Source organism: Helianthus annuus, chromosome 9 (assembly GCF_002127325.2).
Source record: "Helianthus annuus cultivar XRQ/B chromosome 9, HanXRQr2.0-SUNRISE, whole genome shotgun sequence".
Taxonomy (NCBI): domain Eukaryota; kingdom Viridiplantae; phylum Streptophyta; class Magnoliopsida; order Asterales; family Asteraceae; genus Helianthus; species Helianthus annuus.
Window position 1 is genome coordinate 169076350 of NC_035441.2, and position 14951 is coordinate 169091300.

Here is a 14951-nt window from a genome sequence, read left to right on the forward strand (position 1 = left end):
GCACGCACTGTGAGTATACTTGATCCCTTTTTGTTTTAAACACTTTGGGATGCAACATGTATTCTATATAAATGCACGACACTTGAAACTTGTTTATAAACATACTCTGTCCACTATTAAACATGAAAACATGATACTTGTGATACTTTTGAGTCTTATATGCTACATGAACGTTGAATCTTGTGTTGAGCCTACCTTAACAGTTATAGCGCTATAGGATTAACGAACCGCCCTTGAGTCTTGGGGTATTACTAAGTTTGATACTTTAACCTCCTCTTCGTTGTGACGATGTAGGAAAGGCACTTTGCGTTGGAAACTTGGGTTAACGTATTTATTACTTAGCCTAGCATGTTAGAAATTTGTACTATGTTTTCAATGTTGGATATGAGTAATTAAACATTTTAAGCTTCTTATGCTACGTATTAAACTTGTATACTCGCCAACATTTTTGTTGATTTTATTTTAATACATGTTTCAGGTTGATAGTTTGGACGTTGAAGAATCAAACTAGGGTGACTTTAGATACACACCTTAGAAAAACAATATTTTGAACAATGTTTGAATTTTAGTGATGTTTGATACAATTTTGACCATGTTTTGGTTTGTATGGCAATCTAGTTCTTATTGTGAAATTTTGATTAATCTATATTGACACAAGTAGCGTTACGATGCTTTGAGCGATTTGTTCGTCCCGCCCCGATGTTTCCGCTATCGGTTGGGGTGTGACAGATTGGTATCAGAGCCATAACTATAGGGAATTAGGAAAAGAAGGAATACTTTTACCTAGTCAATAGTTTAGGAACTTTATCCTTATGTGTTGTTTAAAACTACTTGCCTTCTACCTTATTTGGTTCTCTCTATTCTCTTTGGTCTTTTAATAGACATGCTTTTCCCAAGGCTAACACAATACACACTTGGATGCTTTGAAGACACTCTTGTAACATAATCGAAACAACTCATCAAAATACGGGTGATTCCCGCCTTTGGTGATGACTTTCACTCTGCTATACTTGTTATTTTGCACGAAATTTACCCTCAAGTTAGGAGTGATATCCAAACCTTGAAGGAAATTTCCATCTCTTATTCTAACGGTCTTATCTTTTGATAAGCACCGAACACACTAGGGTACGATGTTACCAAGTTAGAGGTGAAACTCGCATCTTGATAACTAGTCCCACTCTTTGATTTTCAATCTCGCCAAAGTTCTGATTTCTTCCATTGATTAAGGGCGTGTAGTAACTGGAAGGACAAATATCGTTAGTCGATTATCAATGAGAGTATTTGTCTATTAGGGTCACACCCCGATATTTCCACGTATTACGGTGGGGAGTATCGTGACGTAGTTTATATCATCATAGTCAATAATCACAGTTTAATGCACAGGGGAAGTCTAAAAGTAATTATATTACAAACCGAATGAAAAGTAACATGAGTATTACAAATGGAAAGTAAAGGATCCACAGGCGGATCAAAACAAAGGAAATATTGTTCAACAGATTTTAAAGTGATAAAGCTTGCATAACTCTTTATTTAATTCACTCAGGAGTAGCCAGCCTATTCCACCTAGTACCTGCACTTAGCCTTTTGGAAAATACGTCAGTGTAAAACCTTGGTAAATACAATTAACTGACACTTTTGAAAATGTTTTAGGAAAATTGATTTAAATGCACAAGGCACAAATAATCTTTTATAACTTGGGATAATTATTTAAAAATAAACTTGTAAAAGAATTACATGTTTGTTATACGTTCAGTAGCCCGGGCTGAATACCGGGTTAAAGATTAATAGACACACCACATAAATAAACCCACGACGAGTTATTCTTGAACAAGTGGGTATATTATTTTACATACGCACCGGAAGGTGTATGCCTACACCTCGTGCTTAAGTCGTGGCCATTTCAATGAATGAGCCGAGGATATTCAGGATATGGTCATTAACCCCCCAAAGGCTTAAAACAAACAAAACAGATTAAACGGGTTATCTCAATGATTTAACCTTCACATGATTAAAAATTCAATACCCGACCAAGCGGTATTTTATATACCGTACCCCAAGCCCGTATAAGGGACAATAAGTTAAAAGTATTTACCTGAGCAAAATATTCAAATTTATCTCAGCCGTATAAAATCAACAAGTGCAAATATCTTTTACTGGACTCCTAAATTTGGAACAAAGGTTTTAATAACCTATTAGATTCCTAACGGGTCTTACTTAAGTTTAAACTTAGACCGGTTAGTTTTAAAGGAAGATATACGGTTCAAAACACAAGATTAAGCGAAAACCGGATTTGAATGTGGTTTAGATCCGATAAGTATGAAGACTTGTATAATATGGGTAAACTAAACACATTCTGGATTTTGAGGTGAAAATGATAAGGTTTGACCCGTTTCGGTTAATTTATGCAAACTAGTCACATAAACCGTACCGAACACGAAAAATGTATAACGGGTAACCAAAAGAGTCATGTACAGGTTTCACAAGTTAATATGCCTTAAATATATTGTGATATCAGTAGGATACCTTCCATTATGCCCAAAACGAATTTAAAATCAATTTATGCCCCGTAGGGGTATTTTGGTCATTTTAAAGCTTATAAAGATGTTAAATAATTATCTGAGGTTCAGGTCTAAGTTGATCAGTAAAAATATTTATTTTTGTAAGTCATAACAGTAGGGTATCGCATATATGTGAAATTTATCATTTTTAACCAAACTATGCACCGTAGGGGCATTTTGGTCATTTCACATAAGGTTTAAAGGTCAAAACTAGAAATCTGAGTTCAAAACTTTTGCTTACTGTTAAAGTATAAAAATTTACTTAAAACATCAGTAGGTATTAAGTCTTATATGTCAAAAATAGTTTTAACCCATACTATGCGTTTAAAACGCGTTAAAAGTCGGTTTTAAGCGATTTTCAGGTTATATGAGAAAAGCTGAGATTTTTATCAGTCCAGAAGGCTTAAAATATTTTATTTATCATATAAAATCAGTAGCAAAAGGTTTGGTATCAAAATGTTATGTAAAACTTATTTTATTAGCAAAAAGGGTATAACCGTCAATTACCGAATCAAAGCAAGAACCCTATGTTACGATCAGTTTAAAAATAAATAAAAATCTTCAAAAATCCAAAAATAGTATATTACATCAGTGGGTAAAAAGTTTGGTATCAAAATTTGGGTTTAAATAGGCTTTATGCTAAATATGCCGTTAAATTAATAAAAAGCTTTCAAATTACGATATTGAGCATAACTCCTAATTTAGACCTAAAACTGATGTCAAATTTTTTTGGATAAGTTTATAAATCAGTAATAAAGGTTTTTGTCCTCTCACATTTTCAAAAGTCTCGTTTTTACATTAAAAGGGCATAATGGTCAATTTTAGGCATTTAACGGAAACATGCAACGAACTAGGATTACAAAGGAACCACATTGTATAAACTCAGAGGGTTATACTAATATGTAATATGGTCCTAATGGAACCCTAAGACATTTCTAAAACAAGATAAATCGGATCAGAACTGAAAGTCAAAGCAAAAGTTTACTTTTGCGACTTTCGGTTCCGAACCGAGCCTAAACTCGGAATCGTCGGGTTGATGCTTAGACATGTTCTTACATCATTTACCAAGTTATTTTAGTGTTAAAATAGGTTCCATAACTTCTACATTGCTAATTATGAATTTATTTGCAAAAATAGGTTCTGTTGACTTTTTAATATTAAGTTTGACCCGACAATTGACCAAGTTAGAGTGATAATCAGGGGTACCCTTTTAAGGACTTATTACCCACATAATTACCAACTCATAGCCACTTTCAATTCGAAAAATGACTGGACCATTAGTGATTAATCACTAAGTCAAAGCTTAATTACGACGGCTTTGACTTTCGGTCATTAAGCTAATGAAACTTGAACTAGAGAGGCTAAGAATGCTTACAAAGGCCCTTAGCACGAATTAGGAGCTTGTGGAATCTTGCTTGAAGTCCAGAGAGCTCCAGAGAGTGCGTTTGAAAGATTTTGAAAGGTGTAAGTGAACTAGCAAACAACAAGTTCTTATATAGAACTTCAAAAACTCACAAGATCAATCCACACAGGTCTACAATTGATTCCTGATCATCCCAGGTGTCCCCTATGCATGAAATACCATTGGTGCAGCCACTCAATTCGAAAACAGCTCTCTAAGACGGTGGAACAGGCCAAACCCGCAGTTGTCCACATCTGGCTATTACTGGCACTTCCAAGCGGCCCGCGTAAGATATAGGGAAGTCTTACGCGGCCCGCGTCGACTTTCAAAACCGGGAAAAATGTTTCAAGCTTTTCACTTTCAGTCCCTGGTCCATTTTAACTTTGTTTTACTTTCATTTATTTCATTTTGGACCCCCATAGTTAACTTTTAAGGACCTTTGGTCATTCACTAACTCCGTTAAGCTCCCGGTTAGTCGTATGATCACCCGAAAAGTCTTGATTTCTTCGTAACTTCACAAAATTCATATCTAATATCCTTGTGAGCGAATCATTAATTTATTTACAATGTTTTTGGGTTCGTTAAAGGTCATTCAGAGGTAACTTTAACATGTTGACACATTTAACCCCTGTGCTTTGCAAGATCCTTATTTTTAACACAAACGACTTCCAATGTTCGATAAATTATTTGTTTAAGAATACGAACGTCGTGTGAGGTCAATCAGAGGCACAAGAATGGGATGTTGAGACTTTGGATCCTTTTATTCACATCTTTACATTGTTTGACAATTTCAGTCCCTCGGAAATAATTTCTTACATGTTTAAGCTCCTGACACGTGTCTTTATCATATTGGTTGCGTTTTTACGAGGTGTTACATCCTCACCCCCTTAAAAGAAATCTCGACCTCGAGATTTACTGAAATCGTTACACAACTCACACGTATCTTCGCAATCCAAAACAATAATGACCTCTCGTGAACAAATTAAATTTATGATGCTTTCGTTACCTATGTGATACAATGTGAAAACTTGTTATGCTATGTGAAACATATGTACTATGTGATGCTATTTGAAACATTTATGAGCTATGTGATGTACTCTGTGATACGAATCAATTTAACAAAAACGTTACGATCGAGTCTCATCCAGTCTTTGTTCTTTGTTCTGAATCTTTAGATATCATCAAATCGACTTTCCAACTCTCACAAGAAGTCTAAGGCTAACACCCAGAAGAAGATGATGTCTTTCATGGCCGATCAAATCAATCAACACTTCTATAGTGAGTTTACCATGTGTCTAAGGCTAACCCGCAGACTTTGTCAGTTCATTTTATTCTATACGGGTCGTATTACTTTATACGGTTGTATACACCATGTTAAAACATGATTTTACCATGTGTTAATATTAACACCCTGATACAAATCAATCAACACTTCTATAGTGAGTTTAAAACTAAAGGTCAATCGATCATGTAACCTCTTCTAGGTGAGGTGTGAAAATTGTCATGCCATGACTACATTTCAGAACTAATAAAATCTTCACTTGTTATGTTTGAAAAAGGGGACGACTACCCATACACGTTCTCATCATTTGAATCACAAGATAAGTCAGTTAGGATTTTAAGTCCACACAAATCAATTTAGCTAGACTTTTCAAAAGTGCTTTCACATGACAAGTGTCATGCTTAATGTAGGTGATATACACACTCACCTTATCACCCCTCTTTGATTGTCTCCTAATTGAAATATTACTAGACGAAATATCTTGAGTGCGTCGTATATATTGATTATGGCCTGATAAAAATAAATGATATCTCATTCTTCTTAGGTACAAGGTATTGGCTAACATTGTCGCTGAACTCATTTTGATAAATTGTCTTTTCAATGAAATGCACTTAACATCACATTTATGGCGTAACAATGTTGGTGTCACCTATGAATTAATGGCTTTTGCTCAGGTGTTTCTTGCTTACAAAACATAATAAAGCTTCATGCAGTCTTTGCAAAGGATCAACATGTTGATTTTCCCAATAAACGCTTTTGAACCTTGGTTTTCCTTACTTTATGACAGTCTTCACCTTTCGCTTGAGATTAAGCCTAATTGTATATATGGCTAGATACAATAAGTTTAGATTTTATTTTTTGGTCATCCAAGTAACTATTTCTTTACAAATATTAAGCTCCAGTGGAGTCGCCCCTCTTGGTTATTCGACCTTGAAAGCTCTTATTGATAAACACCCTGTGGTACCGCCCCCTTCCTTGCCTCCCAACCCTCACGCCCAATTTATGAGGAGTGTGTACTCAAATGTATCCGATCCTTCTTTAAAGGGACATCTTGTGGTAGAGACGGGATGTGGGCCCAACACTTGTTAGATGCTACCGGGGGCGAAGGCTCAACGACTTCCTTAGGTTTGCTAATGACCATTACTGAAGTTGTCAACTTATGGCTTAGAGGATCCTGCCCTAAGGTGCTGGCTGAGTTTGTTGCCTCAGCCCCTTTACCCTTTTATTGAAACTTGATAAAGGAATTCGACCTGTTGTTGTCGGGGGTATATGGTGAAGGTTGGTTTCCAAGGTGGCAACGAAGAAGGTCAGGAAAAACATGGCCCAATACTTGGGGGACTTTCAATTTGGGGTGGGAACGTCAAATGGTGCAAAGGCGGTAGTTCACAGTACGAACAAGTTTCTCAACTCATTTCATGCATATGATTCCTTGTCCTTGCTTACTGTGGATTTCTCCAATGCGTTTAACACGGTCGACCGCACAACCTTCCTCAAAGAGGTTCATCAGCATTGCCCGTCAATCTATCGGTGGGTCCAATTCCTTTACGCCCAACTTGCGTGGAGTGCAACAAGGGGCTACTATCGGAGTGCAACAAGGGGATCCCTTGGGGCCCCTTCTCTTTGCCCTTGCCTTACACCCCCTCATTCTCCGGGTGCAGGACCGTTGTAACCTCCCGTTTCATGCTTGGTACTTGGATGATGGGATCATTATCGGCAACGCGGCTGAGGTTGCTAGGGCCTTAGACATCATCAAAGAGGAGGGGCTATCTCAAGGGCTTTACCTCAATATTAAGAAAACAGAGGTTTTTTGGCCGACATGTGATGGGTGGAGAGTTTAGGGCGGGCTTTTCCCGAGAGGGATTGGCATACCAGAGAGGGGGGTTAAGCTGCTTAGACATCATCAAAGAGGAGGGGCTATCTCAAGGGCTTTACCTCAATATTAAGAAAACAGAGGTTTTTTGGCCGACATGTGATGGGTGGAGAGTTTAGGGCGGGCTTTTCCCGAGAGGGATTGGCATACCAGAGAGGGGGGTTAAGCTGCTTAATGGAGCTATTAGCCGTAACCCTAGCTTTATTGGGGAGTTGGCAGGGCAGCGAGCCTCGGGGGCAGTTGACCTTATAAAACTCTTGCCCTGCCTTCGGGACCCCCAATGTGAACTCCTTCTGCTAAGGTCATGCATGGGGGGTACTAAGTTAATTTTTGGGCTGCGGACTTCTAAACCCCATTTGATAGTGGATGCGGCATCTCGGTTCGATGATGGCCTCCGGAAGGCTATAGAAGACACAGTCGTGGGTGGTGGCCCCTTCTTTGGTGACCTCCAATGGCGTCTGACATCTTTGCCGATGCGTCTAGGTGGTTTGGGCCTCCTCTCAGCTCGAGATGTTGGGGTTTATGCCTTTGTGGCGTCCAGAGCTCAGTCTTGGGAACTACAGGATCATATCCTACGAAACAGTGGGGTTGTTGGGATCGACCAGGACTATCTGCATGTGCTTGAACGCTTAAATGTATTTCTCCTAGACTTTGATATCGGTGGTTTCTCTAATAAGGACACCGCCCCCTCGAAGCCACAAAAAACTTTAGCGAATGCTCTGTTTAGCAAAGTCGCTCAAAGCCTGGGAGAAATTTTTGATTTGTCATATCGCTAGAAGGCAGTGTTGGAGTGCCTAAAGAGTCCCCATGCTCAGGATTTTTTGACCGTTATCCCGATTGAGGGGCTGGGACAATGTATGATAGAAGTAGAATATAGAGCCATCCTTAAATACTGGCTGATGATCCCTACGTACCCAGAAGATGAAACCCGCCCGATACATCGTAAAGCTTGTATAGATAAATACGGAGAGCACACAGTGCATTGTAAAGAGCTCTGTGGGTTCAAATATCGGCATGACTGGGTGCGAGATGTTCTATGGGACATCCTGAGAAGAGCTGGGGTTTCGGCTAAGAAAAGAGGCTCCTGTGAATTTCCTTACGGACCCTATGGAAGGGAGATCTACTCTGCGACCAGCGGATCTGCTCGTCTTTGCTTGGGCTAGGGGGAAACATGCTTGTGTGGACCTCACGGGGGGTTTCCCCTCTGGTTGGTTTAAGGGAAAACGAGTTTGTAGCTAGACAAGAAGCAAGAAAGGCATAATAGAAGAAAGTTAATAAGCACGCTAAAGCTTGTGTAATGAACTAACATGTTTTTGTCCCTTTTGCCTTTGACACATTTGGCTCCCTAGCATTAGAAGCTATCCAATTCCTGACCAGGGTCCAATGGGTCATCCACAACAATTATTCAGCCTCTGGGGGGCAGGATTTTGTCTTTGGTAGATTAGGGTTTGCAATTCAGAATTGGATGGCGGCACAACTTGTTGCTCATCTACCTTCTGTTTTGATGTAAATTGGCAAGTATGAATCAGTAAACAATTAACAAAAAAAAAAAAAACATAAAGGCTAAAAATCTTGGTTGAATTATATCCTTCACATATGATTATAGTGAAGGATTCAAATAAAAAGAATTTTTTTCTAAGAAGAAAAAAAAAGAAGTTTCAACCAATAAAAATGTTTGATTTTACTTTATTTATAATATTTACATTTAATTTTAATATAAGGGTATATCGGTAAACTTACATAAATCATTAATTTGTATTTTTCCTCTTTAATAATTAAGTAAATTAAATTTGTTACATCTTGTTACGCCCTAATACGTATTTGACTAAAAGTCGCAGCGGAAGTTCAAGCCATAAACTTTCTTTCATTATAACACCTTAACTTATTTAAAAATTAACTTTAACATAACTCTTTCACATAAATCCATCAATCGACTTATTTACTAAGTAAAAACATAGCTTATGTTTACTACATTATATACATCAACGTTCCCGTACAATCTCACTAGTGACTCGATCCTCGATCTCTGTTCCTTGATGATCCTCATGACTCGTACTACCTGCGCTCACCACATTAAATTCATAACATTAGTACGCATTATAAACATACAAGATTTATTCACGTTTACTTTTGTTCCGTTAATTCTTTACATCCCAGCTTTCCATCTGATCGTACATTCCGTGGTGAGACTTTCTCATTGTACCTGCGTTACACTTCGTTCACAAGGCACACTATTATTATCGTCAATACTCAATTTCATTGAATACATGCGTATATACTTTCATACATACTTACATATGTGCATCCGTTCACACATAACTACTTACAAACCTACGTACCTACATTCATACGTACGTTCCTACATACGTGCATACCTACATACATACATGCATACATGACTACATACATACCTATTACATGCCTTCTCACAACCCTACATACGTGCACACACTTTCGTACATACTCACTTGGATATATATATACACATACACATACTACCTACATACACACTTACATACATACATACATACATTCATTCATACATACCACTTATATTCACACATACATACATACATACATACCTTCATACGTATCTACTTAGGGAAATTCTTAACTTAGAATCCCACATTTAGGTACCATATTACTACATATTCTTTAGGATCCCACATTTAGGTACCATATTACTACATATTCTTTAGGATCCCACCTTTGGGTACCATATTACTACATATTCTTTAGGATCCCACCTTTGGGTACCATATTACTACATATTCTTTAGGATCCCACCTTTGGGTACCATATTACTACATATTCTTTAGGATCCCACCTTTGGGTACCATATTACTACATATTCTTTAGGATCCCACCTTTGGGTACCATATTACTACATATTTCTTTAGGATCCCACCTTTGGGTACCATATTACTACATATTCTTTAGGATCCCACCTTTGGGTACCATATTACTACATATTCTTTAGGATCCCACCTTTGGGTACCATATTACTACATATTTCTTTAGGATCCCACCTTTGGGTACCCCTACCCGTCGGCGACGCCCTCTAGTTTTTGCAGTTTTCTGCAGGTTCGTTTCGTCGTCCGTACGCACTAAAACGCACGTAACTTTTGAACCGTTTACCCGTTTGACCTCCCGTTTCTTCCTACATGCTTGTAAATTCACATTCTATCATATGAACATAAAATCTTACCTCCGGATTACGGAAATCCTTAACTTACATACATTCGACTTAACTATTTTCTAACTATTTGACCCGTTAAGGGTATTCGCGCATTAATTGGTCTATGACTGACCAAACCATCATCCCCACTTCCAGACCTGCCCAAAACATTACTCTAATCGAACAACTTGCTTCTAAACCACCTTTAAGTTCGTTTACCCCAAAATACCCATCATGGGCATTTTGGTCAACCTTAAACCCATCATTTACGACGAAAGACTTTAACACATATTTGACCTCAAACATCATATTTAATTCATTACAACACTTTATTACTTACTTGTACTACGAAGTGATTACGGAAATCACTTACCTCGTGCATCCATGTTCGTAACCGCTTCCTTGCCCCATTTCGACCCGTTAGCCTTTCATGCTTGGTCCATGCTAGTGTGGTTCCTATCCTTTCATGTCGTCATGCCATAATAATGTTAGTACTCATGCTTATTCATATTAATACACATTTTCCAGCTCTTATCTACATTGACTTTCACTAACACGCATACAACATAAATTGTCAACCACATTGTTCAGTTAGACAACCTAACGTAATTCATAACATCATCCTTTACTAGCATGGTCATATATTATATATTTAGTACACATTCACTTCTTGATTGAAATTAAGTGATTAATAAAAACACATGGGGAGCATCGCCCGTTCAAGCACAATGTACAAGCTTCTAATGCATAGTCTTGACCAACACATACCTTCAACCCGAATTCTTGTATGAGTTCCATCTAAAGCACATTCCTCAAGTTAGTATACTACTAATTACATCATTATCATGTTTCATTCATATATGTCAAGCCATTTCATACAATCTCACATCCTAACTTCACCTAGACATTTCATCAAACACTTGGCGTGCGTACTACTAGCTATGCACAATGTACAACTAATTTATGCATGATCTTCCAAGTTCATACATAATTCATCAAATGAAACTAGAATAAACTAAATTACATACCATACTCAACCTATCTAGCAATAGTCCATTACATACAACATACACATTGATGATTCAAGCAAGGATTTGACATGGGTGAAACACCTATGTCATCATCTTCACCATAGAAGTGGGTTTCACTTCTAATCATCAAATTACTTAAAATCCTTCCCAACACAAGTTCTATTTGGTGATTCTAACACACAATCATGCTTAATTTCATATAAATTCACGGATTAATCATAACCCACTTCATACAACTTCACCAAATTACAAATTTCAACATACCTTATGTAGAGAACTCTTAGATGATTAAGAATTTCATCACATGCATAAGAATCTTGTCCTATTTCATCCTCAATTTGCTGAATTTCTACATGTAGTTGAAGAGGTGGGTTTTGTTTATTTCTTTCCTGCTTGAACTCGACACACACACATAAAATGCCCACCATTTGCTAAAAGTTTGTGTTTTATTATTTTCATAGCCATATTTCACTTTCAGCCCCTCATGTTTTCATAACATGTCATTTACATATCTAACCATTAACCAAGTTACTTTCCTCTTATTTAGTTTTATTCATTCTAAATAATTAGACTTACTAGCAAAATTAACCGACTATTATTATTGTAATAGTCTAAAATTACCATCTACCCTTACGGCATTATACATATAGTTTATATTAAAAGATATGAAATTTGGGGCGTTACAAGTCTACCACCCTTAATTGAGGTTTCGTCCCCGAAACCTTTCTTACCTTTATTTAACACAAATTATTCCTTCTTTACATGTACTCGACACAACCACGAGCTCATCACAATGACTATCATTCAATTTCAAAAACATTCCTATTAATGTTTCTTTCATGTTTATTTCATTATTCATATCATTGACTTCTCCCTAACAATTCCATACCTTCCTTATCATAATTTCGCATATCATTGTCATTTCCTTGGTCTGACAACCACGGTTCAATATACATACTTCTTTGACTTGTAATCACACACACCTATGTACTTAACTCTAACGTGATCATCCTTCTACGTTTTCTACAATTACTTGTACCATGCATACCTTTACGTTACTTTCTAACCATCCTTTTTCATTTCACTTTACAATTATTCTCACTTCGTGCATTATTTAGTTTACATACGTATGTGTATCATGTATTTCATCTTACGAGAATTTAACCATTACCCGAAATCTATACATACTCATATATGCTTAACTTTAACGTTAACCTTAATCTACCTTTTCTACATTTACGTATACCTTGCATACCTTTATAGTATCTTTAAATCATTCCGTTCATTTCACATTACTATCGCTTTCACTTCATGCATTACTTAATTCACGTGTATAGACAGTTCATATCTCTCCAATCATGAGTTAGACATTTTACTAACCTCTTTTTCATTTCCCAACCACGATCCGCAACCCTGATCGATCATCTTCTCCTCGTGCACTAGCCGTACAGGCCAAGTTTCATTCCTTCGTGTTATGAGCTTCCGCTCGTGCACGTCCTTTCACCAATACGATTGGTTTCATCGCATCAATAGTTCTAACATTATCATCAACAACATCGGCGGTTAGCATATGTCATTCAAACATTCATAACACTAGGTGATTACACACCTATAATTCTGTTACATATTTCCTGCGTACATACTATAACACATCTTACATTCCATTTCTTACACGCAATCCTTTCATTTTAGTTACTTATTTCGTCAACCTTTGCAGTTTGACCTTTTAAGGTTAAACTGAATTTTCTTACTTATCATAGATGCATTGAAGTACACATTCGTGCTTCCTTCCATTCATGCTTACTTACAAAAACATTCATTACATCGTTTTAGTATTCTTAACAAATTTACCCTTTTTGTTCATACTTAAACCATTGTCTGGGTCATAGCCCGTCATTCATTCTGACTTCTAAGAGTCGATTTCTAACACATTTAACACATACCTTGTTCAAAACTTCATTCTTTCGTTTTATAACTTAGGTCTGCATGCTCATTACGATCATTCTTTTGTTTCTTTACTTTACATTTGCCCATATGACTCATTTAACACAATCACGGTCAAACTATCGACACTTCTTATGTAGACTAGTTTCGCCTTTTATACCTTAAATATGTTTCGCGGATTCGAATGCATTATTCATACCTTTCGTACCTTCTATGTTTTGAATCCGTCTTGCGGATTCAAACATTGCATTCGCATCTTTCATTCTTTGAATCCGTCTCGCGGATTCAAACATTTCATTCATACATTGCTGATCCGTACTGTCTTACGGATTCAACATTCTTCATTCTTATCACTCATACTTTTCACTCTTACATAGTACTCTCAATTTCCCGAGAGTCTTACTACCCATTTCACCGCACGCCCACCTGTTACCCAGTTCTACCGGACACACCTGCGATGATTACCACGGTCTCACGAACGTCATATGCTTCTTGCGTACTGGCCAGGTGCGCAATCCACATACTAGTTTCGTGCCTTCGTGTAATCATCGCCTTATGTCCGAGAAATGGGTTTCAGTTTCGTGCACATTTCTAAAATTTCCCCAAGACCACATCATTGCCTTTCGTTTAATAATTACCTTCCCAAGGAGATTTCTTCCTTTTTCTTTCAACATTGATACCCATACATATTAATAGTGTGTACCTGGGGTTCATTAGCTTATTTACACCTTTGCCAGCCTTAGTATTCATCCTATCCTGCATCCACGGACCATCCTCTTCAGACACTTATGTTTACCTTGCACATATAAAACCGTTAGTTTCTTTATATGAATGTATTCATACATGCTTTCATTCCATTTCTACCTTTAGATCTTGATCGAGTCGTGGATTGTACGGGTTCTTTATCACAAGAGCACACAGGTTTGAGTTCAAGTATTTATCTTCTCATACTTGATTCGCTCAAACCAGGGCTCTGATACCAACTTGTTACGCCCTAATACGTATTTGACTAAAAGTCGCAGCGGAAGTTCAAGCCATAAACTTTCTTTCATTATAACACCTTAACTTATTTAAAAATTAACTTTAACATAACTCTTTCACATAAATCCATCAATCGACTTATTTACTAAGTAAAAACATAGCTTATGTTTACTACATTATATACATCAACGTTCCCGTACAATCTCACTAGTGACTCGATCCTCGATCTCTGTTCCTTGATGATCCTCATGACTCGTACTACCTGCGCTCACCACATTAAATTCATAACATTAGTACGCATTATAAACATACAAGATTTATTCACGTTTACTTTTGTTCCGTTAATTCTTTACATCCCAGCTTTCCATCTGATCGTACATTCCGTGGTGAGACTTTCTCATTGTACCTGCGTTACACTTCGTTCACAAGGCACACTATTATTATCGTCAATACTCAATTTCATTGAATACATGCGTATATACTTTCATACATACTTACATATGTGCATCCGTTCACACATAACTACTTACAAACCTACGTACCTACATTCATACGTACGTTCCTACATACGTGCATACCTACATACATACATGCATACATGACTACATACATACCTATTACATGCCTTCTCACAACCCTACATACGTGCACACACTTTCGTACATACTCACTTGGATATATATATACACATACACATACTACCTA